Below are 16,121 nucleotides of genomic sequence, written 5' to 3'. Positions count from 1 at the left end.
GCAGCCCCAGCTGACAGTGATGTGGGCTTTATGGGAGGAGAAGGTCTGCATGAGGAAAGAGAGAGAGAAAAAAAAGAAAGAGGGGGGACACTCAAGTGAGCCAGGGGAACAGTGTCTGTGGCTTTTTGAGGCTTTGTGCTAGTATATATTTCTGGATTCACTTGGGGTTCTTTATTGACTTCGACTGTGTGTAGAAGATCCTGTCTAAGTACGTATCAAGTACTTTAACCCCTCTCTGATTGGAAATGTGTGAATGCATCAGTATAGAGGCGTGTGTATATTTGGCAGGGGTGGGGGAGCAGTAGTTCAACAGTCCAACAACAGAACACGAGGGAGTGGGATGGAGTGGAGCGTGGGCCACTGAAAAGCTGTCATCCCAGGCCGAGCCCTGGGTGCCTCCTCTCTCCCCCTGCCCAAGGGGCTTCTTTGCCAGGACCTCCAGAGGGGGTCCAGAGGGTGGAGAGCCTGTGACAGCTAAATCACTGGATGCCTGCTTACTGGGGAAGACCCTTATGTTGGCTTGGGCCCGCTTCTGTTTTATAGCCTGATAGATTTGGGCTCTCCCTTTCCCTCTTCAGAGGCCTACAAGCTGCACCAAATGTTTCACATTACTCAGTGTGAAAAACCTCCTATTCTTTCAGATTTTTTACAAGTTCATACATCCGTGGAAACCCGATATTCCATATTTCATTCTGCTTCGTGGATGTCATTGTGAGGGATGCGGGTTCACATGCAACAGGCCTCTTTTGGCTTTGATCAGCTTGACCGCAACTAATTGTAAATGGAGAACAAATGAAAGAAATATTTACAAATTTCATGGGAATTCAGGCAGGGCCTAAGCCTTCCCTAATGCTTCCATTCACAGTAAATGTTTATTGAATACTTTGACTCTACTGTGCACTTCAGTATTTATATAGTATTAGGTTTTAGCTTGTTCTGGAGGGATCCAAAGAGTTAGTAAACCGACCTTCCCCTTCTCCCTGCTTTACCCCCTTCCCTTCTACAAACTTCCTTTCTTTTGCATTACAAAATCTGCTGCTGCCTAAAGAAAACCAACTCAAATTCCGAAGCGAAGCTACAGCTGTAAGAAGGGGAAGGAGAAAAAGGGGGGGAGAGACAGAGAGAAGGGGGAAGAAAAGGACCGTAAAATTTAAAACAAATTTTGAGTTGCATAGTCGAGTTGGGAAAAGTCAAATGAAATTGTTTGAGATTTGTTCAAAATAAAGTTATAAATTTTTGGAACCAGGTTAAGCAGCTGTTGGGTCAGGCAGGCTAAGGCCTAAAAGGCAGCACCGACTAAGAGCTGAATATTATGCAATCAATCAACAGTTGCCTGGATACAAAGAAACATCCATAGCCCTGTAAGAGGATTTCTGATTTAGGACTTTCCATTTCTAAGCCTACTTTTCCAGAAGAATTTTTGTTCACTCAGGAACCAAAATAACCTTTGTGATTTCTCCCTGGAGGTAATAGAGACGAGTCACGCTATGGCTAGGAAGGGGTTGGCCGATCCCCGCCCCCCCCCCCCCCCCAGCTTCCCCGCCTCATGGCATAAGCTGGAAGTCCTATCAGACCCTAGCTTCTTCCAACTGCTGTCATGAGCTGCTGGCACTTCCCAGGGCAGCTTAGACAAGTGATGGTCCAGATACTGAAGATCAGACAGGAGGTGACTTCTTTCCAGAGAGCCCTTTGGTTACCACCTTGGATGGCAAGTGCTTCTGAGGTTGGCCAATCAATGCTCCAACAACTGCTCTTTTAATCAGGAGTATTTCACCTCTGTACTTGCTGTACCCTGGGCCCGTTCCACGCTAGGAGTTGGAAAAGGCTAGATTCTGTTGTTTGTGGACCCTGGCTTAACCTGCTGTTCTCCACCTTTCCACCCAGGCATGAAAGACATGATTTAGGGATCACACAAAGGAGAGGGTGAATGGCCGCAACAACCCCCAAACAACCCGAAAGTCTAATGAGAGAGGTGTTTGCAAAGGAGGTGGTTGTAAGACAGGATAGACGGCTTGTGATAGAGGAGAGGTGGCAGAGAAGAGGGATGGGGCGTTGGAGAAGGTCAACTCCAAAGCTAAGAAAAAGTGGGAATGGGATCCCAGAAAAGAGTGTTCAGAGGGTTTTATTACAAATTTGCTATAGAAAGTAATATTTTAACTTTTACTCATTGTTCTCCTTCCAGTGCTCTCCTCTTGCCTCTGGAGCTGCACTTCTCATTCCCAGGAGTCCTCTTTTAAAAAACTGTGTTTTTCAAACAATAGCTTCCCATCACAGTGTGCTCTTATAGCCTGCTTACTCTTAAATGTAAGTGGACAATAGTAACAGTTTTCGTTTTTAGAGATTGTTTGCAAAAAGCTAAATGGACAGAGCTGGAATGGTGGGATTTCTTAGCCGCACAGCAGAGCACAGAGCTGGCTGGAAGTGAACTAACTGACCACATGCAAACAGCTTGACCTTGCATGTGGTCAGTTAGTGGGGGACGTTGGTCTTGGTGGGTAAGGTACTGCTCCGTAGCCTCAAAGGGCAAGATAGTATGGTGTTTAAGGACTTTAATTTTGGAACCAGACTAGCAAGGTCAAATCCTGTCTCTGCCACTAATAAACTGTGTGATGGGCAAGTTTCTCAACGGCTGTCTACCTCTGATTCCTCATCTAGAAAATGGGGCAAATAATAGTGCCTATGTCATGGCATTGTTCTGAGAACTGAATGAGTCAATGTACATAAGATGTTTAGAGTAGCACCCAGCACATAATACATGGTGCATTAGTATTGGCTGTTTTATTATCTCAGGAGGCAAGAGGTGTTTTCTTTATCAGAGAATTAAATTCTCACTGCCATCTTAGCAACAGAAGTGTTTATGCAACTTAGATTTCTTTGCTCTTTTAGAAAGATACTCTACTTCAGGGCCTTTCTGGGACTAACAATCCTATCAATTTACGTTTAGTACTCAGGAGTGACTGCTGTGTTTTCACGTTTTAGTTATTTCTTATGGGTTTTAATTCAATACTATATGTATTTTAAATCATATATGTATTTTTAAAATGTATGTTCCCCCTAAGAATTGAGAGGAGAAAATCCACCTGCAATGCATTTGCGGAAGAATGCTCAATTAGAAAGATCTTTAAACTTGCCCTTAGCGCCTTAGACCAGTTTTCTTCAGTGTGCCTTAAGCAAGAAAATGGTCGTTTTTCCTAATTATCTGTTTTTTTTTTTTTTTTTAAAGTTTTACTTGATTTTTTATTTATTTATTTATTTTATTTTTGGCTGTGTTGGGTCTTCGGTTCGTGCGAGGGCTTTCTCCAGTTGCGGCAAGCGGGGGCCACTCTTCATCGCGGTGCGGGGATAATTATCTGTTTTAAAGATGGTGATTATGATTTTTCAATGGTCAGATATTGAATGAATTGTTCAGAAATGAAATTAGAGTGTGTGTTAATCAGTATTAATTAACGGAAGCAGAAGGAGGGAGGTGGTGGACAGCTGTAAAGAAGTGTTGTCTACCTTTCCTATTAAGGACTTGTCTGGACTTCCGTGAACAAGGGACAGAAGACATTTATTCTACCTGAAATTTGAGCTATGAAAATTGTCCTGTGTCTAAACATTCTTAATGCCTCCAAAATTTTTTCTGAACTGCAATTTAAAGAAGAACAAGAAAGCAAGTAGTTTGCAAATGGTGCCTCTGCACATATGGCCAACATTCCAGATGGGGTTTTGTGGGGCTCCACCCACATTAAGTTGACCAAAATGGGGGTGACCCAACGACAGTAGACCCTTTTGTTGTATTGTTTTGATGCAGAGCAAGTGACATTCCTCAGGCCCCTTTTCATGTAGCAGTCTGCCACAAAATACGTTGCTACTCTTCTTACCTGTGGGACTGGCTTGTATCAACTCCAGCAGTTTTAGGCTTATCTGACGGCAAATGAAAACTGATACTGGTGGGCAGTGTTATGACTACTTGGTTACTGGACAACCATTCACCTCTGTTTTCAAGTCCTTTGAGCAGTTTCAGTTTAACCCTGAAAAAATGTTTATGAACAATGATATATACCCATATATCAAAGAATATATTTATACAAGAAAAATAGGAAAATATGCACCTATGTTCTCTTCATATGATATATATTACTCATTCATGCTGGGATTAGACATTGTATCATGATGATGGGTGCATATGGGTTTGTGTGTACACCTGCTTATGTGGTGTAATGTGACTCTGTTTGTATAGGTGCATGTCTGTGTGGCTATAGATACATGTAGACACTCTGAAAACAGTGCTTCTTTGGCTATAGAGTGAACAAATCCCCAAACCCATTGATTATGTGAATGTTGCTCATATAATATGCAAATCCTACAGCACTGCTAAATGTTAGAATTGTGGGAAAAGGGAGATGGTCTTAGAAATGTCTTCTATAACATTCCTTGTGACATTGTGATTTAATTGTCCTGGAATGTAGCACAAGAGGTTTGCACCTCTTACCCCCTTGAGCACTGAGAAAATTATAGGCTCAACCAAATTACAGTGAAACAAAATCTGTTGAAAATGAACAATCTATTTTATGAATTATGACACAATATAAATATTCAATAATTAATACATGCTAATACACACATTCAATATATTCAACTTTTCAACTGCAAATATTTTCTAGAATGCCTTTATGTAGTTACATCTACTATCTGTGGAAATTGAATTTTAGCTTTAGCCTTGGGTAAATTTCAAACAATGACAGTTCACTGGAAGTGACTCCAGATGCCGTTGAATATAGAAATTGAAAACTGGCAGCTAGCATGCCAGATTTTGCCAACAATTGGGTTTTGTTTGGCCGCTTGGTATCTGTATGTGTTTGTGTGTGTGTGTGTGTGTGTGTGTGTGTGTAAACATTTTATGGAGGTATAATTGTGACACAATAAACTGCACGTATTTAAAGTATACAATTTGATATTTCACAGGTATATACCTGTGAAACCATCTTTACAATCAAGATAATTAACATATTCATCACCACAGAAAGTTTTCTCATGGCCCTTTGTAATCCCTCCTTCCTGTCCTTAGCCCCTCCAGGCAATCACTGATCTGCTTTCTGTCACTATAGATTAGTATGAGCTTTCTGAACTACTAATTTCTGAATGGAATCATACTGTATGTACTCCTTTTATGTCTGGCTTCTTTCACTCAGCATAATTATTTTGAGATTCATCCCAAAATCATAATAATTACAAAGGTTTTCTCCGATGTTTACTTGTAGAAGTTTTATAATTTAGGTTTTACATTAGCATCTACATCCACGTTAAGTTAATTTTTGAACATGATCTATGTTCTGTATCTATGGTTCCATAGATGGAAGTTCATTTTTTTTTTTCATATGAATACTGAATTATCCCAGCATGCACTGTTTGTTGGAAAGACTATTCTTTATTCACTGCATTGCTGTGACACTCTCAAGCTGGGGCAATTGTAGGGCTTACCTCATTTTCCATTTCTCAGAGGTCAGTGTCCCTCATTGACTGATGTCCAGTGTCTTGAAAACCATTGTTTCATATATTTAGTCAATTTTTGTTTATTTCAAGTGGGAAGGTAAGTTTGATCCCTGATGCTCCATCTTGGTGAGAAGTAGAAGTCCCATGCTTAGAGTATTTTTGAAATTTTAAAATAGATAAAAATTAGGAAATATCGTATTCAATCTAGATTTCTGGCTTCTCATGGAAAATCTGCAGGTTCGGCAAAATGAGATATACACTCCACGTGGCATCAATCGATTGCACAGTTCCCTCTTTCTTTGTGGCAGGAGCTTCCTAGCTTCTCCCAGTCCCCATCTTGCTTGCTTCACTCATTTAACTTACCTACTCGAGCCCCTTAGTCCTGATCAGTCCAAGTCTTTCATTTCATTCAGGAGGAAAGGGAGAGAGGCAAAGTGAGATGCTATTAGAATCTGGGTTATCTGGCTCCAAATCCAGTGGTATTTCCACAGAGATTGAACAGTCATATTGTATTATTGGTATGGAGATAAGCAAATGAAGATCTCATTAATTGCTGACAGATTTAGATGCTCAGTGCCTATCACTCACACTCTTCTTACATCTTGATATTTATCTGTGAAGTTTATTATAATTTATCTGTTGCAGTATTTGGAAGCAAATTATGTAGCAGGGATTTAACTGTTATTTTTTTTAAAAGAATTGCTTATTCAACAAAACCATCTTTTGAGGACTATCATTTTTCCTTATTAAATAAATTGCCCGCACACCTATCAGAATGGCCAACATCTGGAACACTGAGGACACCAAATGCTAATGAGGATGTGTAGCTGTAAGAACTCTCATTCATTGCTGGTGGGAATGCAAAATCGTGCAGCCACTTTGGAAGACAGCTTGGCAATTTCTTACAAAACTAAAATACTCTTACCGTTTGATCCAGGAATCATGCTCCTTGGTATTTACCCAAAGGAGTTGAAAACTTATTTTCACCCCAGAACCTGCACATGAATGTTTATAGAAGCTTTATGTATAATGACCAAAACTTGGAAGCAACCACGATGTCTTCAGTAGGCGAATAAATAAACTGTGGCACATTCGGACAATGGGATATCATTCATTGCTAAAAAGAAAGGGACTGTTAAGCCTCGAAAAGACATGGAGGAAGCTTAAATGCATATTTCTGAAGTGAAAGAAGCCAATCTGAAAAGGTTACATAATGAATGATTCTAACTATATGACGTTCTTACCCCAAAACTATGGAGACAGTAAAAAGGTTAGTGGTTGTCTGAGGCTTCGGGGAGGGAGAGATGAATAGGCAGAGCACAAAAGAACTTTAGGTGGGTGAAAATACTTTGTGTAATACCATAATGATAGATACATGTTGTTACACATTTGTCCAAACCCATAGAATGTACAACACCAAGAGTGAACTGTAATGTAAACTATGGACTCTGGGTTATAATGATATGTACATGTAGGTTCATCAGTGGTAACAAAGGTACCACTCTGGTGGGGGATGCTGGTAATTGGGGAGGCTGTATATGTGAGGGAGCAGGGGTATATGGGAAATCTCTGTACCTTCCATTCAATTGTGCTGTGAACCTTAAACTGCTCTAAAAAGTAAAGTCTTAATAAAAATAAATAAATTGTTGGCAGCATTTATATTGAGTGTTGCAAGCTCTGAGTCCCACCATAAGATAATACTGAAATGACAACAACGTAGAGAATATGTTTATGGTGTTTCTCATCTATTCATAACTTTTTTTAGATTATTGAAGGTGTTTATGTATATGTATATACATGGAGAAATTCAATCTGTTAGCCTGGGAAATGACGTAATAACAAGCTATATTTACCCATCCCCTGTCTCAATTGATTAGTCAAAGTATTATTAAACTGTTGTGCAAAATATAGGAATAAGGGTCAAGAAACAAACCACAAAACCACTAAGGATCACGTGAAGTCACACTTTCTTAGTAGACATGTTGTAAAAATGCATACGAAGCATTTTTGGAAACAAGTCCAACATCTTACAAAAATCTGTCTCTTTACTCTCAGATGTTAGATGCGATGGAAAAATAAACTATGTAGAACAATTTATAACTTTTGATTTCGTATTCTGGCTTAAAAAATAGATCCTGTAGAAAAAGAACTGAAGGCATAATACAGAATTATTTTGGTATTATTTTACTGACTTACGACAGATGACTATTTCTGATTTAGAAACAAAAAGGAACTGTCAAACTCCCTTACGATTTCTGTGTGTTGGATTATATTAGATACCTAACAGAAACTTGTTTTACCTGCTTGCAAGAGCTTTTAAAACTGCCTGTGTGACAAAGAATACCTTTCCAAAAGCAAAGTGGGAACATGCTTTTACTAAGATAGCAGATAATAACAAAGCTTGGGCTTCTGGGGAATATGTCCCCTTCCAGCCCAGCAGCTGGAGAGCTGCCCTTGAACGACGGAATGGAGCAAAGAAGCTCAGGATGTGGGTTTCTACTTTTCGGAGCTGACGGTATTGGGGTGTAGGATACTTTATATATTGATAAGTTCTCAGACAGTAAATTCTGCTCTTCTAACAGGTTTTCAAAAGAGTGTTGTTTAAAACCACTGAGCACTTTTTCTGTTTCTTTCATGCTTACCTCTCTCCATTCCTATTTTCTCTCTCTTCCTCTCTTTGCCTTTTCCCCTCCTCCTCGGCACCTTCTTAGGACTTGCTTCTTTCTGGATTCGAGCATGTCTATGTTAGCCTCTCCTTGAGAATCCTCACTTAACCGCACCTCTCCACACATATCTTTCTCCCCCTTAGCATGTCTCTTTAGAATGCTTAAACAGGACATTCACACCCACTGTGTCTCCTCAGATCCAGCAGTGTGACCAGTTTCTGTCCCCAGTTCCCTTCCAAAGCTTCCATTCTGGCTAATATCTCCTGTGGTCTGTTCATGGAGAGAAAGATTGATCAGACTGAATTTTTTAGCGATCTCATGCCTCCTTGGGCAGAGTTTGTTTCTCTTCTTTCTAAGCCAATTTGACTACCGGAGACATTTTTTTCACTTTATTTTCTTCTCACTTCATTTTTCTTACATTTTTCTCCACCTTCTCCCTCCTGACTCTTCATTAACCTGATCATCGACTCCTTTTGGCTCTACACTCAACATCGATTTCCTCCCAGATCGTATCTCCTCTTATTTCATTTCCTACATTTTCATAGACAATCTGTAATTTAAAGTTTTGTTTTGACCCCAAAGCTTGGAACTATGCTGATAAGTTTTTGATAGTCTGGGTTTCTTTCACCATCTTCCTTCACTCCCCATCACTCTTGGTTTTCCTTTATTAACACAAAAAATGTTATTGTCACCACTGGAGAGAGCATCTACTCAAAGTTGATTTCCTCTCCTGAAGACATCTTTCTTTTTACACATAGTTGTGCACATCTCTTTCCTTGTTGCGACTCCTGGAGACCATTCGTGATGAGATGTTTATTTTGTGTTTGTGGCTCTTTATCATTTTCCTCCCAGTCATCCTTCCCTATCTCCATTCTAAGCCTAACTTTGACTTCCTTGCCTTGAGGAAGGTTGTAGATGGGTCTGAAGATGGGGTGCTTGAAGTAGCTCCCTGGCCCTCTTTCAGCTGCTGGCTTTTGCTTTCCTGGAGAGGACTATGCTGTGGGGAGGGGAGGGGAGGCGAGTAGAAGGTTGGGGAGATGGAAAGTGATAGAGAGAGAGTCTCTTCCTGGCCTGGGGAGGAGACAGAGGGTCATGGTCCATGGCTCCCATGAAAGCTGGTGACCTGTGACCCACTCTCACGTGCCTTAAGGGAAGGACAAGGCTGGGACTAGGGTGAGGCAAGTGAGGCAACTGACTCAGGCATAAAATTTGAGAGGACTCTCAAAAAACTCAGTAATCAAGGTAATTATATTTTATTGCAATATTTTAAAAAGTAAAAATTCAAAAAAATCCATGATGAACAAATATCAATATTTTAAATAAAGACAGGATGCAGAAGGGGTGGAACTCCAGAGGGTGGTAGCTGGTGTATCCCAGGCATTGTTGCCCCCAGGCAGCTTAGCAATAATTCCCAGGCTCCAAGGGCACCGATGTAGCGGAGTCCCTTGATTTCTAGGAATCCTGCGGGTTTGGGCAGGAGCCATCCCAATAGCAACCAGTACGGAGAGACGGACAAGAGGGGGCATCTGTAAAAATTGTTTGATGTCGAAAAAACTCTGGAGACCTTTGCCTAGCCATGGGTAGGAGCCCAGGTAATGGTAGAAATAGGGCCTTGCTTTTGGATAGATTTTTTTATTTCAAATAAATATAAATAAGGCATTTACTGCACTCACAGCTTTACTGTTGCAAATTCATACTGAGAACACTGCCTCCATCTGGAGCTTTGTCACTATCTTGAGTGAGGAATGGGAAGCTGAGATTCTTTATTTTCTCTCCCCAGTTCTGTATTGCCTTCCCTTCCCTATCACAAAGTCCACTCCTATTATTAACCTGTGACTCACTGACCTGGCTTTCATACATTTAAAGATCTGGAAAGAGTATATAAAAAACCAAAGACATCCTCTTCTTCTTGCTTTCACATCCTTAAGATCTGACCTCTTTTTTCAAGTCTCAGAATCGGCACCTTAATATGGGTTCTGCAAGGCAGCTTGACTTGACGGAACGGTCATGGGCCCCGTGAATGCTAGGCCTGACTCTGCTCTGAACAAGCTGTGTGAATGCGGATAAGTGAGTAACTTTCACTCTCTGACCCTCAGTTTCCTCATCTGTGCAGAGAGGGTTAAACCAGATGAGCTCTAAGGTTTCTCTCTGGCCCAACATTCCATGCGTCCTAAGGATGATTTTATTTGTCACCGAAATGCGGATTTCCAGCCAGTTCACTTATGCTCACTTTAAAACAGCCCAGCTCTGATATTACTTCTCACCCTGTACTTTGGCATTGTAGTTTCCATTTTCAAAATCTGTTGACCTTTAGTTGTCATCTGTGTTAAAATCAGATTCTTCACTCTTGGTTTCAAGATGCCAGCTTATCAAAGGAAAATCTCTAACAAGGTCTTTGCTCTGCTTGAATGTAAACTTTGCTGAATGTTAAAGCAGAAAAAGAAACCATAAGACTTTGGGCCAACCATAAACTAGTTTCCTCATATGTGAAATAAAGAGGTTTTATTAGATGCTCTTTTAAGCTCTTTTCAGTTTTAAAATTCTAAATTACTTCAAGAAGCATGATGTTCTTAGATTCTGAATAAGTTTGGTATCTTTTTTGTCCCAATCATCACCCTTTAGAGTATTCCAAGTTTCTTCTCCCATCGATTACCTACAGATTTACATAGAAGTATCAGCTTTGTAGCTCTTGCTTGGCCCACCAAACTTATGAAACTTGGTGTTTGACGAACACTGCTGTTTTATAAAGAGGATGGGGAGTTCCCCTAATCCATATTATTATAAACATTTAAAAATCTGGAAACCTTTTTTTTTTTTTTTTAAGTGTAAAGTGGTCTTTCTAGCCACTGCGGAAAAGAAAGCTGTGTATATTCTCTACTTCATTTGCCAAAAGAACAGCATAGGCTTTCTCATTCTGATGCTTGGGGACTGTGAGATTTGGTCTCTGAATCCTTGTTTTAAAGACAACGGTGGGGTCTCCTTGCTTCCTGGTGTGGTTTCACTGCCAGGTTCTGTGAGTACTTCTGGGTCACTGACCCAGCTCTGCAGTCTCTGGGGCTGCTGAAGGGGCCTCTGGGGAAAGTAGACACCTCCTGTTGAGTCCTGGCTGTGTTGCTGTGTCCCACAGGACTTCAGGAATTTCTTTCTCTTAAGTGGTAGCATATCAGTTATACCGAAATGCACTTTAGGAAACAGTCTTCAGGAGGGTGCAGATAAGTTCCTACAGTCTTAATAGATCATCCCCAACTCACCCTTCAAGTCCCACTTCAGTGTGATAAGGCTAAAAATTTAGCTCTGGCACCTACACTCAGGGACAGAGTCAACATTCCAGAGGCTCTGCACATATGTACACATTCTGTGATAACGTGTGGACTTTTGTATTGAGTGAGGCTGAATTCAGAGAGATGACAGAGCTTACTAAAGTGGATAAAGTGAAAATTGTAGCTTATGATGGTAAAAATACTGGCTTTAATACTACAGAATGTAGAGAGGAAAAATGGCTTTTTAGTGCCGTCTTCTGTCATTAAGCAGAACTTTTTGAAGTGCAGCAAAAATGAGACTTTAAAAAACATTAGTCTAGAAATGCAGGAGTGATTACACTGTGATGCACGGATTGGAGGATGTCAGTAGAGAGAAGTTTGTAATTCTGTGACCTCTTATATCATCTTCATTATGCAGCATGAAGAAACTTAACTTTTTATGACAAGTCAAAATTGTTGCCAAAGAACAGCATTTAATAAACTCATTCTAAAACTCATTGTGACTAATAATAGGTGGCACTGTTAAGCTAGCAATATAGAGATATTAGATAAGCATTTTATTAGCTTTAGATAAAGAGCACCATGTTCACTGTAGGGAAGCTGGAAAAATATATCATTTCAGTAAAGTCATGTCGGTTTTATCAGGTGTAACTTTTGCAGTTAATAAAAACCATTAGCAAGAGGTTATAGCAAATTCTGGATAAATCTTACTTAGAAAATCTATTTTCTAAAGTAATACAGAACCAGTGGTAACATTGGTATGAGAAACCTACTAAGAAATAAAACTCTGTTAGGAAAAAGTAGATAATCTTCAGACAGAGTTCCCAGCCAAAACAAAGCAACAAAATCAAACCACAAAACCCTGTTCCCAATAAGATAAAATAGTCCCATTTGACATTAAATCATTTCTTGAATTGGCTATATTGATCAAGATTCATACATTTAAAAATAACCTTACATCCTAATATGTATTTGACTTTTAATTTAAAAATCTTACTAAATGTAGAATAAAAGGGGATGGTGGTGTGGAGACTCTTGAAGTCTTCGAGTTGAAACTTTCAGTGCTTGGATTCATTTTGGTGAACAGGAAGAGAGCAAGTTGGAGTGAGATTATATGTTTTCTTAATCCTTCTTATGGTTTTAGTAGCTATCTCTTCTGTAATGATCTTCTGCAATGTTCTTCTGCTGCCTTCTCTTTTGAAATACCGGCATACCTTGACGATATGACGGGTTCGGTTCCAGACCACTGCAATAAAGTGAATACTGCAGTAAAGTGGGTCACACGAATTTTTTTTTTGTTTGTTCTCAGTGCATACAAAAGTTCTCAGTGCATACAAAAGTTATGTTAACACTATATATACCTATATATCTATATCTATATATTCCTTTTCAGATTCTTTTCTCATATAGGTTGTTACAAAATACTGAGTAGAGTTCCCTGTGCTATATAGTCGGTCCTTGTTGATTATCTATTTTGTACATAGTAGTGTGTATATGTTACTCCCAAATTCCTAACTTATCCCTCCCCTCAACGTTTCCCCTTTGGTAACCATAAGTTTGTTTTCTGTATCTGTGAGTCTGTTTTCTGTTTTGTAAATAAGTTCATTTGTATCATTTTTTTAGATTCCACATATAAGTGATATCATATGATATTTGTCTTTGACTTCACTTAGTATGATAATCTCTAGGTCCATCCATATTGCTGCAAATGGCATAATTTCATTCTTTTTTATGGCTGATTAGTATTCCATTGTATATATGTACCACATCTTCTTTATCCATTCATCTGTTGATGGACATTTAGATTGCTTTCATGTCTTGGCTATTGTAAATATGCTGCAGTAAACACGAGGATGCATGCATCTTTTCTAATTATGGTTTTCTCTAGATATATGCCCAGGAGTGGGATTGCTGGATCATATGGTAGCTCTATTTTTAGTTTTTTAAGGAAACTCCATACTGTTCCCCATAGTGGCTGTATCAATTTACATTCTCACCAGCAGTATAGGAGGGTTCTGTTTTCTCCACACCCTCTCCAGCATTTATTGTTTGTAGACTTTATGATGGCCATTCTGACTGGTGTGAGGTGATACCTCATTGTAGTTTTGATTTGCATTTTTCTAATTAGTGATGTTGAGCATCTTTTAATGTGCCTTTTGGTCATCTGTGTGTCTTCTTTGGAGAAATGTCTATTTAGATTTTCTGCCCATTTTTGGATTTTTTTGGTGTGTGTGTTATTTTGCTATTGAGCTGTTTGTGTATTTTGGAGATTAATCCCTGTCGGTTGCATTGTTTGCAAATATTTTCTCCCATTCTGTAGGTTGTCTTTTCATTTTTTTTATGGTTTCCTTTGCTGTACAAAATCTTTTAAGTTTAATTAGGTCCCATTTGTTTATTTTTGTTTTTATTTCCATTACCCTAGGAGACGGATCCAAAAAGATATTACTGTGATTTATATCAGAGAGTCCTGCCTATGTTTTCCTCTAGGAATTTTATAGTATCTGGTCTTATATTTAGGTCTTTAATCCATCTTGAGTTTATTTTTGTGTATGGTGTTATAGAGTGTTCTAATTTCATTCTTTTACATGTAGCTGTCTGGTTATCCCAGCACCATTTATTGAAGAGAGTGTCTTTTCTCCATTGTATATTCTTGCCTCTTTTGTCGTAGATTAATTGACTGTAGGTGCATGGGTTTATTTCTGGACTTTCTATCCTGTTCCATTGATCTATATTTTTCTTTATGTGCCAGTGTCATACTATTTTGACTAATGTAGCTTTGTAGTATAGTCTGAAGCTAGGGAGCCTGATTCCTCTAGCTCCATTTTTCTTTCTCAACACTGCTTTGGCCATTCGGGGTCTTTTGTATCACCATACAAATTAAAAAAATTTTTTTCTGGCTCTGTGAAAAATGCCATTGGCAATTTGAGAGGGATTGCACTGAATCTGTAGATTTCCTTTTACTTATCCACAGTAATTAAAAATTCTTTCAAAGTTGGACTCAGTCCTCTCAAACTCTGCTGCTGCTTTATCAACTAAGTTTATGTACTATTCTAAATCATTTGTTGTTATTTCAACAATCTTCATAGCATCTTCATTAGGAGTAGATTCCATTTTAAGAAACCACATTCTTTGCTCATCCATAAGAAGTAACTCTTCATACATTAAAATTTTACCTTGAGATTGCAGCAATTCAGCCACATCTTCAGGCTCCACTTTTAATTCTAGTTCTCTTGCTTTTTCCACCACATCTGCAGTTACTTCCTCCACTGAAGTCTTGAACCCCTCAGAGTCGTCCATGAGAGTTGGAATCAACTTCTTCCAGATCCCTGTTAATGTTGATATTTTGACCTCTTCCCATGAATCACAAACGTTCTTAATTCACCATCTAGAATGGTGAATCCTTTCCAGAGGTTTTCAGTGTACTTTGTCCAGATCCATCAGAGAAATCACTATCTATGGCAGCTAGAGCCTTATAAAATCTATTTCTTAAATAATAAGACTTAAAAGTCAAGATGACTCCTTGATCCACGGTCTACAGTATGGATGTTGTATTAGCAGTCATGAAAACATCGCTAATCTTGTTGTCCATCTTGATCAGAGCTCTTGGGTGACAAGATGTCAGTAATAATTTGAAAGAAATCTTTTCTGAGCAGTTGATCTCAACAGTGGGCTTAAAATATTCAATAAACCATGTTTTCAACACATGTGCTGTCATCCAGCCTTCGTGGAGTAGATGTAGCATCTTTCTTAAGGGCTAGGGTTTTTCAGAGTGGTCAATGAGCAGTAGCTTCAACTGAAAGTTGTCAGCTGCATTAGCCCCTAAAAAAGAGAGTCAGCCTGTCCTTTGAAGCTTTGAAGCCAGGCATTGACTTCTCCTCTCTAGCTATGAAAGTCCTAGATGGCATCTTCTTCCAATGCAAGGCTGTTTCATCAGCATTGAAAATCTGTTGCTTAGTGTAACCACCTTCATGAATTATCTTAGCTAGATCTTCTGCATCATTTCCTGCAGGTTTTGCATCAGCACTTGCTGCTTCATGTGGCACTTTTATGTTATGGAGATGGCCTCTTTCCTTAAACCTCATGGAACAGCCTCTGCTAGCTTCCTCACATCTTTCAGCCTTCATGGAATTGAAGAGAGTTAGGGCCTTTCTCTGGATTAGGCTTTGGCTTAAGGAAATGTTATGACTGGTTTGATCTTCTATCCAGACCATTAAAACGTCCTCCATATTATCAGTAAGGCAGTTTCACTTTCTTATGATTCATGTTTTCAGTGGAGTAGCACTTTTAATATCCTTCAAGAACTTTTCTTGCACCTGCAACTTGGCTAACTCTTCGGCACCAAGAGGCCTAGCTTTCATCCTGTCTCAGCTTTCAATATGCCTTCCTCACTAAGCTTAATCATTTCTTGCTTTTGATTTAAAATGAGAGATGTACAACTCTTCCTTTCACTTGAACACTCAGAGCCCACTGTAGGGTTATTACTTCAGTATTGCTGTGTCTTAGGGAATGGGGAGACTTGAGGAGAGGGAGAGAAATGGTGGAATGGCTGATGGGTGGAGCAGTGAGAACACAATTTATTGATTAAGTTTGCCATCTTATTTGAATGGGGTTTATGACATCCCAAGTCAATTACAACAGTAATATCAAACATCACTGATCATAGATTATCATGACAAATGTAATAATAATGAACATATTTGAAATGTTGCGAGAATTACCA

The 16,121-nt window shown here is 39.2% G+C and overlaps 1 pseudogene; it reads left to right on the top strand.

The window, feature by feature from the left end:
• The first annotated feature begins 7,893 nt into the window (after positions 1 to 7,893).
• Positions 7,894 to 11,668, top strand: LOC102998712 (transcription initiation factor IIA subunit 2-like; annotated as a pseudogene).
• The last annotated feature ends 4,453 nt before the right edge of the window (positions 11,669 to 16,121 follow it).

The sequence above is a fragment of the Balaenoptera acutorostrata genome, chromosome 6, assembly GCF_949987535.1.
Source record: "Balaenoptera acutorostrata chromosome 6, mBalAcu1.1, whole genome shotgun sequence".
NCBI lineage: Eukaryota > Metazoa > Chordata > Mammalia > Artiodactyla > Balaenopteridae > Balaenoptera > Balaenoptera acutorostrata.
This window is presented reverse-complemented; position numbering and strand designations above follow the sequence as displayed.